The sequence below is a fragment of the Salmo salar genome, chromosome 14 (assembly GCF_965601325.2).
Source record: "Salmo salar chromosome 14, fSalSal1, whole genome shotgun sequence".
Classification (NCBI taxonomy): Eukaryota; Metazoa; Chordata; class Actinopteri; order Salmoniformes; family Salmonidae; genus Salmo; species Salmo salar.
In genome coordinates this window covers 73,432,850-73,452,375 of record NC_138304.1, presented here as the reverse complement: position 1 = coordinate 73,452,375, position 19,526 = coordinate 73,432,850, and the positions used below count along the sequence as shown (strand labels likewise).

Sequence of the window (19,526 nt, the reverse complement as noted above, 5' to 3'; positions counted from 1 at the left end):
TAACTCTCTCTGCTGTCAAGAGGGGGGCTGCTAAAATGTTTTGCAGGCAAGGTGGGTGGGTGCATATGCAGACCCATTATTTATTTCACCTTTATTTTATCTGGGAGTTATACTGAGACCAAGGTCTCCTTTACAGATGAGCCCTGAATTACAGAAATGATAGAAAATAAACATTAAAATATAAATACAAAATGCAAGCAGAAATAAAGAAAAACATTCATCAGTAATAAGATCCTCAATTAGCTTTCTGAATTTCCCTACAGCCACCAAAACATCCAATTTAAGAACATTTTGAAGATTTTTCCACAATAGTGATGAGTATTAAAACTGTCGGTCGTAATAAAGCCCAGTGAGATATGACAAACTGCATCTAACGGATTTAATGAAGGCGCAGCTGTGTTCATATCGATGATGTCGCCATAGTCTAGGACCAATAGGTATGTCAACTGAATAATCTGCTTTCGACTATTTAGCGAGATGCATGGCCTATTTCTATAGAAGAAGACCATTTGTGTTCGCAGCTTAAATAACTTACTCATCAAAATGCTTTTTAAAAGACAGCTTTTCATCTATCCAGATGCCCAGATACTTGTAAGCAGGGACACGATCAATATGGACACCATCCAAAGTACATATCCTTACAAAAATGTATGCACTGTAGAGAACAACATATACTTAGTTTTACTTGCATTCAATAATAACTTCAGGTCAATAAATTCAATGAAGGCAGACTGTAGTTCAGATAAAGGCTGGTCAACCGTAGAGGCAATAGCATAAACAACACTATCATCAGCATACAAGTTACAATTTTTTACAGACAAGTCAATATTGTTAATATAAACAGTAAAAAGTACAGGACCCAGAATTGCAGGACACCTTTCGTTATGTCCAGAAAACCAGATTTAACACCATCAGTAGATACACATTGAGTTATATCTGTCATGTCATTTTTAAACCAGTTACATGCAGCCTGGTTTAGGCCAATTGAGGAAAGCCTCTGAATTAACACTGAGTGATCAACAGTATCGAAGGCCTTTGACAGGTCAACAAAGAGGGCAGCACAATGTTGGCTTTTATCCATACAGTTAACCACTACATTTATTATTTTTGTTATTTAACCTTAACTAGGTTAGGAACAAATTCTGAGTTACAATGACAGCCTAGGAACTGTGGGTTAACTGCCTTGTTCAGGGGCAGAACAACAGATTCTTACCTTGTCAGCTCAGGGATTTGATGTAGCAACCTTTCGGTTACTCTAACCACTAGGCTACCTGCCATTCCTTATAACTAGGAATGCAGCAGAGATAGTGCAATGACCTGGTCTAAAACACGACTGATGTACATTTAGAATACATTTCAAATATAAGAAAGATCTTCGCTGATAATAAATCAAGGATTCTAATATTTTAGCTAGGCAAGAAAGTTTAGAAACAGGCCGATCATTTGTGAAAGGGGATTACATGGGCCACCTTAGAAACCTTGGGGATAGTACCAGATATAATTATCAGGTTAAAAATAATCAGTTAATGGTTCAGCATTTAGGGGGGCAGAGAGCTGCAGCCAAAATGGATCAAGCATACCAGCCCCAGTGGATTTTTTTTAACATCAATCTTAAGCAAGGGATCTAGCACATCACAGGTAGTAAATTGTTGAAATGAAAACAAAGACTGACTAGAAGTTGACAGGTTAAGTGTCGCATCAGCTAGAGGCTGGCAGAGGAAAGAGCTGTCGATTGACTGACCAGGGTCAATTAAACCACCGTTTTGCTCAAATAAAAAGCCTGCCGAGGTAAAATGATGATTAAAAGCATCACTTATCCAGTTCTTCTCAGTTATGATGCCAGAGTCAGACAAAACTTGCTTAGGCAGGGAAGGAGAGGAATTTGTATTCTTGCATTTCTGAACATGATGAGTTCAGATTTTTTGTGCCCATCCTATTATCTATTATCTAGTGCAGTGGTATTCACACTTTTTCAGCAGGGACCCAATTTTTTGGGGCCAGAAATTCTGGCGACACCTACCCCACCTTAAATTGAATGACACAACTAAAATCTGTCAATTTAGATTTTCACATTAACAAATAACCTTCAAGTCATTCAATTTTCATCTCACTAATCAAAATTAAGAGAACCAACATTTACTCAATGAAATTGTATTTTTCAAATTATCTTTCTCAAAAACGTTTTTTAAATTAGTCCCATACAATAATCTGTACTCTCGACCCTGGTTTTGAATACCACTGATCTATAGCGTATAATCTCCCTTAGGAGACAAAGTTATGGGAATTCCCTTTTGTGTCTTTCTCTGTTCCCAGTTCATCCCAAACCCCACCATCCCCTTTCCTAATGGTGATGGGAAGCTAGATCACATTACATTCCCCCTCATCCTCCCTTCTCTCTCCATCCCTTCTCCCTCTCCCTTCATCTCTCGCTCCATGAACACAGTTTTGTACCCTCCAGATCCCTCTGAATTTCATAATTCATTATCATTTACCAGACTGCCTGGGGCAGTAGCTAATAGGGTGATACTGCAGGGGAGAGAGTGAGGGGTAAATAGGGAGTAGGGGAAGGAGGGAAAGGGAGGAAATATTGTTAGTGCACTTATTACCTGTTACCGTCTCATTCTGTGGTTCTTCGGATAGATTATGCTTGACATGTCCTATAATTGCAAATGACATTCAATTAGCAAAGTGCCTTTTGAATTTGAATGAGATTTTGAGGGAGAGAGAGAAAACAAGAGAGAGAATGAAAAAAATAGAGTTGCACTTAATGAATAGAGGTAGATAAACAACATGGGACACACACCGACACCAAAGGCAAAGACATACTCTCTGTCTGCTCAAAGTGTGGTTTTCACATTGTACACTACCATTCAAAGGTTTGGGGTCACTTAGAAATGTCCTTGTTTTTGAAAGAAAGGCAAATTTTTTTGTCCATTAAAATGACATCAAACTGATCAGAAATACAGTGTAGACATTGTTAATGTTGTAAATGACTATTGTAGTTGGAAACAGCAGATTTTTTTATGGAACTACACATGTATTCCAAAAACATGATTTCATATGAAATTTCACATTTGAAATATGTGATTTTCCACATGTGAAATCATGTGGATTTTCTGTAAGGGCTGAGGCAAAATGTATCATATGGGGATGATTTCAGTATTTTGAAAGTTACATTATCTTGAAAACTTGAGTGCTGACAAGCAAAACATTTTGGGACTATGTCAACAATGTACTAATGAAACAAATATCAAATTAGAGTTTTTGGGTGGAATTGTCCTTTAAGATGTTTCCTGACCTTGTGGACATTATCTTACAATTATATTTAATGACATCGACATTTCTCTGACTTTCTCTCCCTCATACCCACCCTTTTTAATAATTTACGTTATGAATACTTTTATAACTGTTTCATTTTTGATGAGGGAGAATACTGGCAATAAATGTGAATCTCCATTTGAGTATTGTGTCCCCTAGTTTCAGTGAATATAGCTCAAGATCAGATCCTCAGACACCCCTCTAAAGGCTGATGTATACTCCATGGAGACGGATGGTTCGGCGTAAGGAAGTGTCGCAATGTTGTTTTTCGCCACAAAAGGGACGGCTGCTTTTAATATGCTCCGGCATTTCGACTTACTTTTGTGCTACCTGAAAATGTTGATGCGCCATATCATTCCTTACGAAGACTTGAGGTGCATTATTGAGTGAGTTTTGCAACGGAAGTCCCGCCCTGTGTCTACATCACATCCCTTCTGGTACCCCTTCTGCCATAAACACAGAAGCAATACATTTGAATGTGAATTTCCATTCAAGTTTTTTTCTCCTGTAGTTTCAGTGAATGTAGCTTAAGATCAGACATCCCTCCAACAATGTGGCTCTGAGCACAGCTACACAGACCAACAATTTGATGTGAAGAAAAGAGGAGGTTGGAAGGTCACGAACAAACTGCAGAGTGGAGCACAAAAAGCTGTTGTTTGAGAAAATGTCTAAATTAGGGGGGGAGAGAGATGAAACAGTATGGTGTTTCTGGGTGTGTGTGTTTGTGCGTGCGTGCGTGCGTGTCAGAAGTCTCTGACAAATACAATTGTCTGGAAAGACACAATTGAAAATCACTGCCAGAGAGAGAGGCTTCAGAATGTAAAAGTGCAAACTCTACAAATGAAAAGATGCCTGAACGGTTGAGAGGAGACATTTGCATATGGTTGAGAGGCCCTGAGACAAGTGACACATCTCAAGAGAGAGAAAAGGGAGAGAGAAAAAACACATCTTATAATGTGTATAAACAAATGTCTCATGTCATTATCATTAGATGATGATGATGGTGTATTTCCCCCCACGGGCATAGCTTGGGCACTATACCCCTCCCCCTCTTCGCTTGTCATTGTCGACTTCCCTAGTGACATGTCGTTCGGTTACTGTATATGGCTGATCACCAGCCTCTGTCCTTCTGCATTAATGCACATGTACTGTAACCTTATTGCTTACATAAAACATACTTTACATCAGCTCTCCATGGTGAGGCACATCATGCCAGTGCTTGTGGCGTATAAATAATCCACGCTATGTGAATTCAGTGGCATGTTTGGTTAGCGTGGTCCCACAGCTTTTTATTTAATGAGACCCTACCCCAACGCCGTGGGAGGGAGGGAACCGCCAAAAAACATCCACCGTTTCATAGAGTATATGGTTAATAGCCCACTGCTAACCATCTGTGGAGTTATATTAGCACACAGAGTGGTTTGTCATTGAGCGTTCTCGTAAACCAAAGAGGCCATTACCATAACTAAAAACAACCCTGAGTGCCTACTAATGAATAATGAAATGTCATTAAGAATTTCCTACCTAATTCAAACACCAAAACATGTGAACGTAGAACAGAGGCTCTGATGAGAGTTGTGTATGTTAACACTAATTGCTAACGCTAAATCCAATGAATAATAGGGTGTTTGTGAGCAGTAAGTATGTTCAGGAATATTTATATTCATTGAGAAATCCAGTTTGGTTTAGAATTTTTAATCTTTTTAGCTACTATAGGCTACAAGAACAATTTGTGTATTTCCTCTAAACCCCTATAGTCTGTGATTAGTGGTCATGAGAAGAACAGCACACACAACTATACTTAAGACTGAATTCCACGAGAATTGTAAACTCCTACCACTGAAGATGATGACGAATGTTAAGCCAGGTTGTTAAGCCTTAGTACCGCCCGTTCTGTGCACCGCTGAGTGCCCTGCATGGTGGCAGTGTCAAGTTGAATGGGCTTGTGCGAACATGCAGTAATGGTGGGGAAATCAATGGTTACAAATGGGGTCGGTTGCCTCCTGCTTTCTCTCACCCTGAGACCTTACTACGTGTACTTACATTAACTTAATGGTCAGTGGGAAAGCTACTCACCTATCTCATTATGGGTTAGTTATATGTTTAAGACTTAAAATGAGCTGTTAGTCTGCTAGCCGGTATGCTGCTGCCACATGTAAGACTGAAATAAATCATTCAGTAACTCTTCGCTTAGAGGCCTCAAACATAAAGACTATCTAACACGGGTGTAACCACAATCACTTTGTGCTTTAGTACTGGGGGGTGTTTGATGTCGTAAAATGAGAAGATGGCTGCCATGACTCATTATGGCACTTTTTGTGTCGTTTTCATGATATATTCATATTAGAAAGGCTTCACACAGAGTATAATCAATCACCCTTAGGCTTTTTGGACATATGCAGCGACGCTATGAATTGTTGTTGGAGTCATTCAGTGTCAGAGGATGCACAGTAGTAGATTATATAGGCAGCATTTTGTTTACCAATCCCTAAAGTGATGCTGTCAATTTGTTTTACAAACTGAGCATTTTTACTAGCGTACCTCTTGAGCAAGATGGCGGTTGACTCAAGACATAGGCTGAGTTCCAATTTCCATAATAGCACACCACTTATAATGCATGCCCAATACATTGCATCAAGTGGTATGTATGGATACTGTAACGTAGCGCTAGTTAAGCTATTTTCTACAGTGACCCGTGCAACTTACCCATATGTGGGAAGAATCTTGAAGGGGGTTGAATTTGCAATGTCCCCTGTACTAAGAAAGAAAATAAAATAGAAAATGGAGGAGAAAATGAAAGGAAGAAAGCCAGATTCCCTTCAGTGATCCTTCCCTTCAGTGATCCTCCCTCCACCCAACTGTTCCTGCCCCCACATCACACCTTATGGATAACTGTTGGGAGAGGGCCTGTGCCTTCCATTCTGCCTCACCTTGAAAAGTTGATCTGTTTTGAAGTTCACCCCCTCTGCCTGGTTACCATAGAAGCTAGCCATGTGGGGCCTCATTACTCTGAGACCAGAAATGCAAAATAGGACTAATTATCATTCTTCTTACTGCTGAAAGAACGATTCTCCTTATTACGTCGCCCTTAATTAGGATAGAGTGAGTTCCCTGGCTTCTCAGTCTTGGGTTACGGTATTGTTATGGCAGCATCACAGTGTTTCAAAATGATTTTCCACTTGTGATATTCCCCGAACTGTCCTCTTGAGAGAGAGAGTGTGTGTGTGTGTGTGTGTGTGTGTGTGTGTGTGTGTGTGTGTGTGTGTGTGGGCTCATGCGACTGTAGCTGACATAGCAACACACCGGGAAGTCCTTATAATTAGGGTTATACCTCATGTGAAGTTTGTAATCTCCTGTAAGCCTGAATGGATGATTTATGCTGATGTTACCACACCTAATTTCTCCCTTTGTGTTCTGTGCCCAACCGCCTCCCACAAACACTTTCTATCTGATATCTGCTATATGCTTCTCTCATCACCTTCCCACTTCCCCTCTGTTCAGTCATCATTAACTCCATTTCCATTTCTGTTACCTTGTTTTCCTTAATAACCAATTCTTCCAATCTCTCTGTCCCTGTCTTTCTCTGTCTCTCCCTCTCTCTCTCTCACTCGCTCTCTCTCTCTCTTCTCCCTACATTGTCTCCTGTAAATTACCTATTAGTCCTTCTGTGTCATTGTGGAGTAGGCCAGTCTCATCCACTTTCAGCCACTGGACTTTAGGTGAGGTTAACCTAGAAATCACACTAAATTGCTACTCTCCCCCTCTTTAAAAAACAAAAATGAATGAGTGATGAAAATGAAATGAAAAATGGACGAGGAGGATGATGGACAGGCAGACCCTGAGAGGAGGTGAATGGTATACCCTGTTTAAGGGTTCATTGTTTTCTTTTTTCTTTTTATGCCCTCTGGTTGAAACTACCTTTCAGCTATCACTCTAATCCTAACTGTTGTGCTCATTTTGGAGTTGGACACATTAGCAAAGTCCAGCTAAACCGTTAAAAACTGGGCACTTCAGAGATGTGCAGCGTGTTTAGCTCAAATTATCAATACTCCAATCCTCCTAGCTTTAGGGTAATTAGAGAGAGAATAGTGGTTTTGTTAGTTGAAAAGTTTGTAAATGTTTTGAAATGATTACTTCCTAATACTGGAGACTTGTCAGCTTAAGCCGTTATTTTAACCTTCGGTCATTAGTCCCCCGACCCATTTGTAACCTCTGACCCTTTTAGTATCAAGTTCCCCAAGCCCATATACTTTAACGATTTATCTCCGAAACCAGGGTGGTTCTGTTTAAGATGTTGGAGATATTTGTAATGTTCTGGAAAAGTCAAATAAGATTTGGTCAGTTAAGCCTCAACTGGTCACCTGTGAAGCCTCAAATGGTAGTGGGTGGTCACTGGTCAAGCGGTTGGCTGTGAAGCCTCAAATGGTAGTGGGTGGTCACTGGTCAAGCGGTTGGCTGTGAAGCCTCAAATGGTAGTGGGTGGTCACTGGTCAAGCGGTTGGCTGTGGTCTGGTCAGATGTGGTAGATTACTGTGACATAATTATTTTACCTGGTGTGCTGGCAGGAATCCCTAGCCTTCAGGGAAGGGTGGTGGAGTGTCATCCCACCTATCACAATCTGACGATGATGTTGTCAAGGTCATCTTTGGTGAACACATGTCTTTTTTTGTTGCTGTTTTCTGATATTTTCCATATCATACATAATGTTGAAAGTGTGACCAAAAGGAAGACAGTTGAATAATGGGAGATAACAAGTACTAGTGCACAATATGCTGCTGATTCAGGTAAAAATGGCTCTGACTTTTGACCCTTGAGATTGAAATATGCTAAGGTAGCTCCATCGCATGTCCTCTTGAAGTTAAATAAGGTGCACTGAAATAGTGAATCCCTTGAGCGATGCATCTCTGTGTGAATACCAAGGGGACTACTTTGGTTAGAGGAGTCCACTTCTCTCCCTCCCTCTCTCACATATGCACACCCGTCACACATGAGTGTGTTTGCGTTCATTGGGGTGCCGCATGTCTCTCCATTCTTAACAGTCATAGATCGAGCATGCCTTCCAATCCCCTCCTTCACGCTCTGTCGAGGTTTGTAGGGAGGTGAAACAGACAGTTTCACATAGCCATGCAAACACATGAACACAGATTCTGCGTACAAATCTCCCCTAATTATTTTAGACATGTCCAGGCGTTGGTTATGTTTTGCTTCCCCTCCTGTCCTGTCAGGGGCAGCGGTGGATCAAAGGGTTAGGTCAACACTGAGGGTCGTAACAACAACCCTAACCCCATTCCTGACCACCCTCCATTCTGTTGCCACCCCTCCCTTAGCTAATCACATAGGCCCCAATCCTAACTGGAGATCTGTTTGCGTAACTTGAGTTTTCGATCAGGTCTTCCATTGACATCAATGCATGATTTATGCTCAAATTTGGGTTAAGCGCATGCATCTCAAGTTGGGATTCAGCCTTTAGCCCATATCATATTGGTAGAGGGAGCGACATTCTCTCATAGGAGAAATACTGAGAGCCAGCTAGGGATCGTACAAAATCATATTACTGCAGGTCATTCTAACCTATTTCAGAATGCTTTGAGCTGTACTGTATTTCATAATATTGGGTCTGACACAACCCCCATGCAACCACCCACCTCCACCCCCATACCAAATGCAGATGACAAACCCCAATCATCGTCAGCTTAAATGTCATCTGAAAACCTTTCCTTTTTGTCAAGTGTTTGTTCCATTTGAGGCCCGCTTTCGGTTCATGGTGCAGTGATTTTGAGAAAGTCAGCAAGTAGACCAACTGTTCTGGAATCTGATTAGAATTACAATAAAGAACCTTATGGCCTTGGTTGGTTATTGCATATGAGCATCTGTGAGATATTAAAACAAAATTGGATTTGGCGTGTGTGTGTGTGCGTGTTAGGGGTTATGTTTAAAGGGGTTATGTTTAAAGGGGTTATGTTTAAACCTGGAAGTGTGTGAAGGGGACAGAGGGTCAAGGGGTGCAGAGAGGTTGCAATGCGGTTGAAGCACTGCCTGTACCCAAACCTCGCCTCCTAATGAAGGAGAGCGCTGATGGAGGAAGATAACTGACTATGTTGCTAATGCTGAATTTCAAGGATTGTAAACATCATTGTCACTCTTTCACCTGAAGCAGCTTGTAGGTCTCAAAGACCAATAGTGCATTTTATCTGGCTGGAGCTATAATGAGCAGTTTTAAGTCATAAGTGTTAATGAGTGTACTAACAAGGACAGCAAATCAGCATGCCTTGCATTTCTATGGGTAAGGTGCTGCAGACAGACAACATGTTTGTTCATGGTTTTTGTCTGCATGCTCAAATTGATGGTAATGTGGTGATTGACCTAATGTTTTTAACTTCACAGTATTCCCTAAATATCTATCTTTGTGATGTCACCACTCTGGGCCTGACTGCAGTGAATAATGGGTAGATCGAGAGAGAGAGAGAGAGAGAGAGAATTAATTCACTTTGTTTTTGTCCTTCCTAGGACAGTGCATCCAGAATAAGCTCTCAACTTTTACTAAACCAGGAAGTTGGCAGATTAATAAAAGGTGTCTCGTTTTAAAAATTGTACTTAGGGTGCATTCAGGAAATCATTTGAGCAAGGAGATATAGCTCACATCCATATCACAAGGGGCAGTAAAAGGCCATAAAAACAAACTACCCTTGGGAATAGGGAAATGCAACAGGCAATCAAACATTACGACTTTACTCGTTAGGTGACTGCCCTTTGAAGTGTCAAGGGAGGTATGGGAGTTACAACGTGGGGTTTAGCCCCATCGGCCATTGTCACATTTCGTTTGTTTACGTCAAAATGTATAAATTGACAAGTCAAAAAGTCTTGTTGGAAAATAATTAGCCTATTGAACTGCAACAGAATACACTTAGAAAAATAATTTGTGGTAGAAGTAGGCCTAAGTTCACTCCAGTCAGAAAGTGGTTCCAGACACGCAACCTATAATTTTGCCTGGCTGAAATGAAAACGGTGGTCCAAATCATGGCTGGACATGTCTAAGAGAGAATGAGAGTGCAGGTGCGCGTGCACGAGAAGCTCGGCACGTGAAAGCAGGAGAATATATCGCTGTACATATGCAAGAAGAAGGACGTTTGTGTCATTGTGGGTGTGAGCAATGGCATTCTATTTCTGTGAGGAGGTAGTGGTGTGCATGTGAGCCAGTGAGTTCTTAATAAGTATCTTTTTGGTCAGATACAGGGACCCGTGAATGATGCTTGTAACTGCATAGAGCTCTCAAAGGATTCTATGGACAGTTAACTGATCCACATACAAGGGTACTCACACACTGTGAATGTTGAAAAAGGAATATGGATCAAGGGAGAAACTATACCACAGAGGTCCACCAACCTACTTTTTGTGTAACAGTACATTTTGAAATTATATTCATGTTTTTCACAGTATAATTTCACTATCAATGGATGTCAAACAACACATGGGGAATATAATGACATTGCGAGAAAGACCAATGGAGCCAAATGGGAGTGTTTGCGCTTCTCCAATGTACACTTTATCAGTCCAATATATTTGTTTTGAAGAACTGTAAAACATAAAGGAATGCAGACACCATGCCAAATCTAACATATACAGTGCCTGCAGAAAGTATTGACTTATTCCACATTTTGTTGTGTTATAGTCTGAATTCAAAATGATTAAAGGTGCACTATGCAGAAATCGCTCTGCCATTTCCTGGTTGCTAAATTTCTAATAGTTTGCCTAATGACAAGACAAATAAGTATAGTGTAGAGAATCATTGTACCATCTAAACCTCTGTAAAATATATTTTCCATTACCAAAAATATTGTATTTTCAGCTGTTTGAAACTGGTGCGCAAAACTGGAAGTAAAATAAGAAAGGTCTTTGTTTCTGGCCATTTTGAGCCTGTAATCAAACCCACAAATGCTGATGCTCCAGATACTCAACTAGTCTAAAGAAGACCAGTTTTATTGCTTCTTTAATCAGTACAACTGATGAGCTAACACAACGTGCCATTGGAACACAGGAGTGATCGTTGCTGATAATGGGCCTCTGTACGCCTATGTAGATATTCCATTAAAAATCAGCTGTTTCCAGCTACAATAGTCATTTACAACATTAACAATGTCTACACTGTATTTCTGATCAATTTGATGTTATTTTAATGGGCAAATTTTATTTTTTTCTTTCAAAAACAAGGACATTGCTAAGTGACCCCAAACTTTTGAACAGTAGTGTAAGTATTCACCCCACCCCATCCCATAATGACAAAGTAAAACAAAAGTGGGACATTTTTGCAAATGTATTGAATATTAAATAATGAAACATGTAATTTACATAAGTATTCACAATCTTGAGTCAATACTTTATAGAAGAACCTTTGGCAATGATTACAGCTGTGAGTCTTTCTGGGTAAGTCTCTAAGAGCTTTCCACCCCTGGATTGTGCAACATTTGCCCATTATTCTTTTCAAAATTCTTCAAGCTCTGTCAAATTTGTTCTTGATCATTGCTAGACAACCATTTTAAAATCTCGCCATTGATTTTCAAGTAGATTTAAGTCAAAACTAACTCAGCCACATCAGAAACATTCACTCTCTTCTTGGTAAGCAACTCTAGTGTATATTTGGCCTTGTGTTTTAGGTTATTGTTCTGCTGAAAGGTGAATTCATTTCCCAGTGTCTGGTGGAAAGCATACTGAACAAGGTTTTCCTCTAGGATTTTGCCTGTGCTTAGCTCCATTCCATTTCTTTTTTATCCTGAAAAACTTCCCAGTCCTTAATGATTACAAGCATACCCATAACATGATGCAGCCACCACTATGCTTGAAAATATGGAAAGTGGTACTCAGTAATGTATTGTATTGGATTCCCCCCAAATATAACATTTTGTATTCAGGGCAAAAAGTGAATTGCTTTGCCACATTTTTTGCAGTATTACTTTAGCGCCTTGTTCCAAACAGGATGCATTTTTTGAATATTTGTATTATGTACAGGCTTCCTTCTTCTCACTCTGTCAATTAGGTTAGTATTGTAGAATAACTACAATGTTGTTGATCCATCCTCAGTTTTCTCCTATCACAGCCATTATACCCAGTCACCATCGGCCCCATGGTGAAATCCCTGAGCGGTTTCCTTCCTCTCCGGACGCCTGTACCTTTGTAGTGACTGGGTGTATTGATACACCATCCAAAGTGAAATGAGTAACTTCACCATGCTCAAAGGGATATATTCAATGTCTGCTTTTGTATTCACTGCTCGACTGAGGGACCTTACAGATTATTGTATGTGTGGGGTACAGAGATGAGGAAGTCATTATAAAATCATGTTAAACACTATTATTGCACACAGAGTAAGTCCATGCAACTTACTATGTGACATGTCAAGAAAATGATTACTCCTGAACATATTTAGGTTTGCCATAACAAAGGGGTTGAAGACGTATTGACTCAAGATATTTTAGCTTTTAATTTTTGTATTAATTTGTAAACATAATTCCACTTTTACATTATGGGTTATTGTGTGTAGGCCAGTGACCAAAAAATCTCAATTATCCATTTTAAATTCAGGCGGTAACACAACATGTGGGAATAGTCAAGGGGTGCGAAAACTTTCTGAAGGCACTGTAAGAGTGAAGCTAAAATACAGTACATAGGAAAAAGCAGTGACAGCTTCTTTAGCCTTATTTAGCTCAGGACGGCTAACAACACCCAAGCACACTGTGACATCTCTGCTAGGGTGAAGGGGTGAGGCCCCGGGGGTGGGGGGCGAGACTGCGGTCCTGCCCCTTTGATTTGTGGATTAGGGACACAGGGGGGTCATTGGCTGGCGTGTTTTAATTAACACGGTGTCACCCTCTGTCTGCGGCCTGTCTGATGATGTTATTCTGGGGCGCCCAGTTCCCTTCCTCGCTCTAGTGTCTGACAGTGTGTCTTACTTATCTATAAGCCTACAAGTGAGAAAACATACAGACTTCATTGGGTTAAAGTGGTTATAGAAAGATTCGAGGTCGGTTATTGAACAAAGTGATGTCCCAAGTCAGTCATGCATGGAAGTCTATAGGCTACAGATAACATGTGTGTGTTTCTGTCTGTCTACTCTACACATAGAAATGTGTTGTGTGCTCTCTAAAATAGTTATGTTTATGCCCTTGACTCCTCTCCACTACCTTTTTGGTTGGGACATGAGGCCAATCAATTTGGATTTCATTGTAATCCATCTGGGAGTTGGGTGTCAACTTGTCTTCTTTGGATTGGGTGACCTTCCCGAAAATGAATTTGTACCCTCTCCGCCTGCTGTTCCTGGCGTCCTCCCGCCTCCCACAGGACAAACGAAGGCACCCATGAAATATTTAGTGATTGCTTTCTTAAAAACATAGGTAGTAATTTGCAGCCCAACTACAGACCCTGGTTCGATTCCAGGCTGTATCACAACCGGCCGTGATTGGGAGTCCCATAGGGCGCGCACAATTGGCCCCACGTCGTCCAGGTTAGGGTTTGGCCGGGGTAGGCCGTCATTGTAAATAATAATTTGTTCTTAACTGACATGACTAGTTAAATAAAGGTTAAATAAAATTAAAAATATAACTGAGAACATTCATCTCCATGTAGCAGGACGTTGGAGAAAAGTTGATGGCAATTCAAGTTCCTGTAGGGTCGAAGAGTTTGCTGACTTGTGTTGGTCAACACTTGCTAAAGTCCTTCATTAGGTTTAAAGTCAACTGCATAAACCGTAAACCATTGATTTGTTCCAAATCATGTTCATCACATAGTCGTCTATTAATGTTTCACTGCACTTATGTGGTGTATGTGACCATACATCTTCTTTTATTTGATCAATAAACGTATGTTTCTTGATTAATTATGTTGACGGTCCAGAGAAATGCTGACTGAGTGACCCACTGGTCAGGGAGAGATATAATAATCACCATCTCTATCGCTTTAGCAATCCCAGAAACTAGAGACAGTGACGTTAGCAAGTTGTTTGGCTCATAATGATCAAGTCTCTCTAGCTGTTTGCCTTGGCAAAATGCAATGGGATGTTATTTGTGCCGCCAGATTCTGGTGCCCAGTGAGCATGTGTGATGGATATGAAACTTGTCTGTAGCATGTTGGCTGGAGTACATTGGTGATGTCGGGCTTTCTCCTATAGAGCTCCATTTTTATGGAATGGTCTGCCTACCCATGTGAGAGACGCAGACTCAGTCTCAACCTTTAAGTCTTTACTGAAGACTTATCTCTTCAGTAGGTCCTATGATTAAGTATAGTCTGGCCCAGGAGTGTGAAGGTGAACGGAAAGGCTGGAGCAACGAACCGCCCTTGCTGTCTCTGCCTTGCCGGTTCCCCTCTCTCCACTGGGATTCTCTCTCTAACCCTATTACAGGGGCTGAGTCACTGGCTTACTGGTGTTCTTCCATGCCGTCCATGGGAGGGGTGCGTCACTTGAGTGGGTTGAGTCACTGACGTGGTCTTCCTGTCTGGGTTGCCCCCCCCCCCCCCCCCCTGTAAGTTGGTGGTTGGAGACATCCCTCTAGTGGTGTGGGGGCTGTGCTTTGGCAAAGTGGGTGGGGTTATATCCTGCCTGTTTGGCCCTGTCCGGGGGTATCATCGGATGGGGCCACAGTGTCTTCTGATCCCTCCTGTCTCAGCCTCCAGTATTTATGCTGCAGTAGTTTATGTGTCGGGGGGCTAGGGTCAGTCTGTTACATCTGGAGTATTTCTCTTGTCTTATCTGGTGTCCTGTGTGAATTTAAATATGCTCTCTCTAATTCTCTCTTTCTCTCTTTCTTTCTTTCTCTCGGAGGACCTGAGCCCTAGGACCATGCCTCAGGACTACCTGGCATGATGACTCCTTGCTGTTCCCAGTCCACCTGGCCGTGCTGCTGCTCCAGTTTCAACTGTTCTGCCTGCGGCTATGGAACCCTGACCTGTTCACCGGACGTGCTTGTTGCACCCTCGACAACTACTATGATTATTATTATTTGACCATGCTGGTCATTTATGAACATTTAACATCTTGACCATGTTCTGTTATAATATCCACCCGGCACAGCCAGAAGAGGACTGGCCACCCCTCATAGCCTGGTTCCTCTCTAGGTTTCTTCCTAGGTTTTTGGCCTTTCCAGGGAGTTTTTCCTAGGGAGTTTTTCCTAGCCACCGTGCTTCTTTCACATGCATTGCTTGCTGTTTGGGGTTTTAGGCTGGGTTTCTGTACAGCACTTTGAGATATCAGCTGATGTACGAAGGGCTATATAAATACATTTGATTTGATTTGATTTGATGTCACCTTCCCTGAGACCTAAAGCCAACTGTCATTCATGGAGTGACAGAATAGTCTCTTGCACTGTTGGCTTAGTCAGTTGGCTTTGAGTAGTGTGCATTGTTGTGCAGCTGGTTGAGCCCCACTTGGAGCAGAACAGAATGCACTCAATGAATGTTGAGAGCATTTAATTTACTTACTGAATCAACATTCATGATATGATGTGGGCTAATGTGGCCAATGCACCACTAGACTGTGTTAGCATGCTGAACTAAAGCAAAGGCATTAGCTCAGGGAGCTAACACACGTCTTCTCATCAAGCAAGGTTACTCATCATCACATGAGCATAGTTCACCGAACCACCTCAGTGACACTAACCAGTAACCAATGTGTTGATGTATCATTGACTCTTGGGGTGCTCTAATTAAGCAATAAGGCACAAGGGGGTGTGGTATATGGCCAATATACCACGGCTATGGGCTGTTCTTATGCACGACGCAATGCAGTGTGCCTGGATACAGCCCTTATCCGTTGTATATTGGCCATATACCACAAACCCCCGAGGTGCCTTATTGCTATTATAAACTGGTAAGCAACGTAATTAGAACAGTAAAAATACATGTTTTGTCATACCCATGGTATACGGTCTGATATACCACGGCTGTCAGCCAATCAGCATTCAGGGCTCGAACCACCCAGTTTATAATGCTTATTAGAAAATGAGGATGTATTTAATATTCTTTTGCTTATTGGAATGTCCTGATTTGTTGTAGGAGTGCCCATCGGCTCCCCCAGGCAAGTCTGCAATTCTAACCCTGGTAATAGCTTCCCTCATATGACATAGTTTTTGTATAAATAGGATATCCAATTATCGCACTTTCATTGTTAAAATACAGGCAATTTGTAAATACCAATGCACACTACAAGGTTTCAGTTTGTCATTTTCAGAGTGCATTCAGATCATCAGATAGATATTTACTCTTTCTTTCTCTCTCTCTCTCTCTCCCCCTCTCTTTCTCTCTCTCTCTCTCTCTCTCTCTCTCTCTCTCTCTCTCTCTTTCACTCTCTCTCCCCCCCTCTCCGGCTGCTGTTGATAGTTTATGGTCTGGTGGCTTTGACAAAACACAGTCATCTCTCTCCTGTCACTGATACCATTAGCGGCGCCTGCAAATGGCTCTCCTACCTTATTGGCACTTGTGTTAAATTTACATTCACAAACATGTCCATCAGTCTGGATAACTCAATTATGAAATGGACGCTGATCCTACATGCTTGGGTTAACAAAGCAATACAAACACTGCATCGGGGTCCACATAACAACATTACCTTTTTATGAATAGGCAGCACCATGGAAAGAGGAAGGGGAAATCAACATCATAAGACTACGGTATAGTCATTTAACAGTAGCTTTGACTTCGACAAATAAACCAATATTTCCCAGGATACAACATTTCTCATAATAAATAGGGCTATCATTTTTTTTATTTTTATACATAGTGTGGCTCTGGTAAAAAAACAAAAAACAGAGGTATTTGTCTCACTCTGGATAAACCCGCCGTGTCTTTACATGTAATTACTCTGGAGAAAACACAATGTCATTTGAATGATTCACTTTTGTTGAAATTATCAGCTGACTTTGAATGACACAAAGTGGGTTCAGCATGGGGCTAAAGGGCATGTAATTTCTTGCTGTTTCACCAGAGGTTGTTGGGAAATGGAAAATGGAGGTGGCAGGAAAATCAGCCGGGGACATTGGGACATTGATCCCTGAGATTGAATTGGGAGTTGAGCGGTGGGCTCTAAATGCTTTGATTGCTGGCGAAACAAGGTTTGGGACTATAGTTTAAAATGTAGAATAATACCACTTACTGACTTGGTTCTCAAGGTGTGTGCCTAAGTGTTCGATAAAAACCCTCCAAGTGAGACTGTGCAAGGCCTCACATATATTAATGGCATAGGGAGAGAATGTGTTACGGTCAAAGTAGATTGGATTTGCATTTGATCAAAAGAGAAGCGAGAAAGCCATGTCAAACACTATGCAATGCACAATTAGGCATTTTTCTTTTATCTAATATTGTTGCTGGTTATTCCTACTTGCTTGCAACTATCCTTATTCTTATCATATCATAATAAGATGACATGGTATATCACAGTTCATACTTATCATAATAAGATGACATGGTATATCACAGTTCATACTTATCATAATAAGATGACATGGTATATCACAGTTCATACTTATCATAATAAGATGACATGGTATATCACAGTTCATACTTATCATAATAAGATGACATGGTATATCATAGTTCATGCTTATCATAATAAGATGTTTGAGTACATTTTTTACCCTATTGTTGATTTCACACACACACACACACACACACACACACACACACACACACACACACACACACACACACACACATACACACACACACACACACGCACGCACGCACGCGTGCACACACACAGAGAGAGAGAGAGAGATAATTCGAAACAGTGTTAAAAAGAAAGGGGAAAACCATTCTGAGAACCATTTTATGTTTACAGTCTGGACTGGGATCTGAAGTCTGGACCATGGTTTGAACGGTGTGGGAGGTGCCAGCTGCGTAGTCTACGGTGCTGCGACCCTTAATTGGCCGTAAGGGTCTTTCATGCAAATGAGGAGGGTGTGTCCTGGACGAGACGACAGCCGCGCGCCTGGGTAGATCTCGCCTGTTTCGGTGTATAGTCAATGCAAACTCAACAGCGTGCGTCCTGGGAATTACGACGTTCTAGGAGTGAAATAGTGATTATTTTCAGACTGTTACCTCTTCGTCAATACACTTGCTGAATTTTGGACTATTTCCCTCGGAAATATCTCGCGGAATTAATTTTGGAGATAAGGTAAATTCCGTGTTGTCGCCCCTGTGCGGTATATGTTGCCTACAATCTGCATCCGCTCCCTCTGTACATTTGGTTTGGTTCAAATGTTTGAAAAGTCGGTCCTCATGCGGACCATTATGTTGTATGTTCTGGGTTGTCGGTCTTTGCAAATCCACTGAACTGAATTTACGAACTAACTGTCGAAAACCTTCATCCCCACGACTTTGGCATGTCTGCGACTTTCTGCTTTGACAGGTCTGAGATCTCAATTAAAGAGCTGTCACACAAGGTGTCAAATTAAACATTTGAATGAGAAAAACATTGCATTTATTCTAGTGACCGTTTTGTAGCTTGCATCCTTTATTTTTATGCTACATGGTAGCCTATTTTATTAGGTTAGTATTTTCCAGGTTGTATGTATATTTTTCTAGGGCACTTGATAACTTGCCAGATTGATGTTCACTATTGTAGTTTGTGATTATAATTAATGTCAAATGATTTCTCCAGACAGTTTAAAGGGTGCGAGGTCATGGTCATAGTTGCCCATAAAGGTTCGTCGCATCATTCTACCCCAAGTCATCAATGAATATCGATGGGGGCAACTTCACAGGGTTGTCAGTGCACGATAAATAGAATTGACACAATATCGAAAGCATCAGCTGTGCAATGTTGCTTAGCCTATAAAGTCGTCAACTTGAAGTGACATATCTATAATTTTAGTGAATTGTAGACAATAATAATTCCTTATATTGAGGCTTTCAAAGCCTACCTATCATTTTAGTGAATTGTAGCCAATAACCATTCCTTATTTTGAGGCTTTCAAAGTTTATCATATTAGTTATGAAATGCTTTGTGCAGGCTATGTAAATGATGTTGTAGTTGTATCTTTAAAAAAACGATCATGTTTTTTGTATATATATATATATATATATATATATCATACGCCTTCCATTTAAAAAAAACCTAACTTGAAACGTTTTATAAAAATCATGTTTAAACACACAGACGGGTGGTAACAATAATGTTATTACACATGACAACCATAGGAAAGATTTTCTGCTGAACCCCCGGTTGC

At 40.9% G+C, this 19,526-nt stretch overlaps 1 protein-coding gene across 3 annotated transcripts in view; it reads left to right on the top strand.

The window, feature by feature from the left end:
- Window positions 1-18,244: 18,244 nt before the first annotated feature.
- The window catches only part of LOC106569916 (semaphorin-6D), a 128,774-nt gene continuing 127,492 nt past the window's right edge, over window positions 18,245-19,526 (top strand). For 2 of the 3 annotated variants that reach the window (XM_045694702.2, XM_014141649.3), the window contains exon 1: window positions 18,245-18,472. The gene's annotated coding sequence lies outside the window, so the exon portion shown is untranslated. The remainder of the gene's footprint in view (window positions 18,473-19,526) is intronic. The other variant, XM_014141648.3, reaches the window with a different exon arrangement.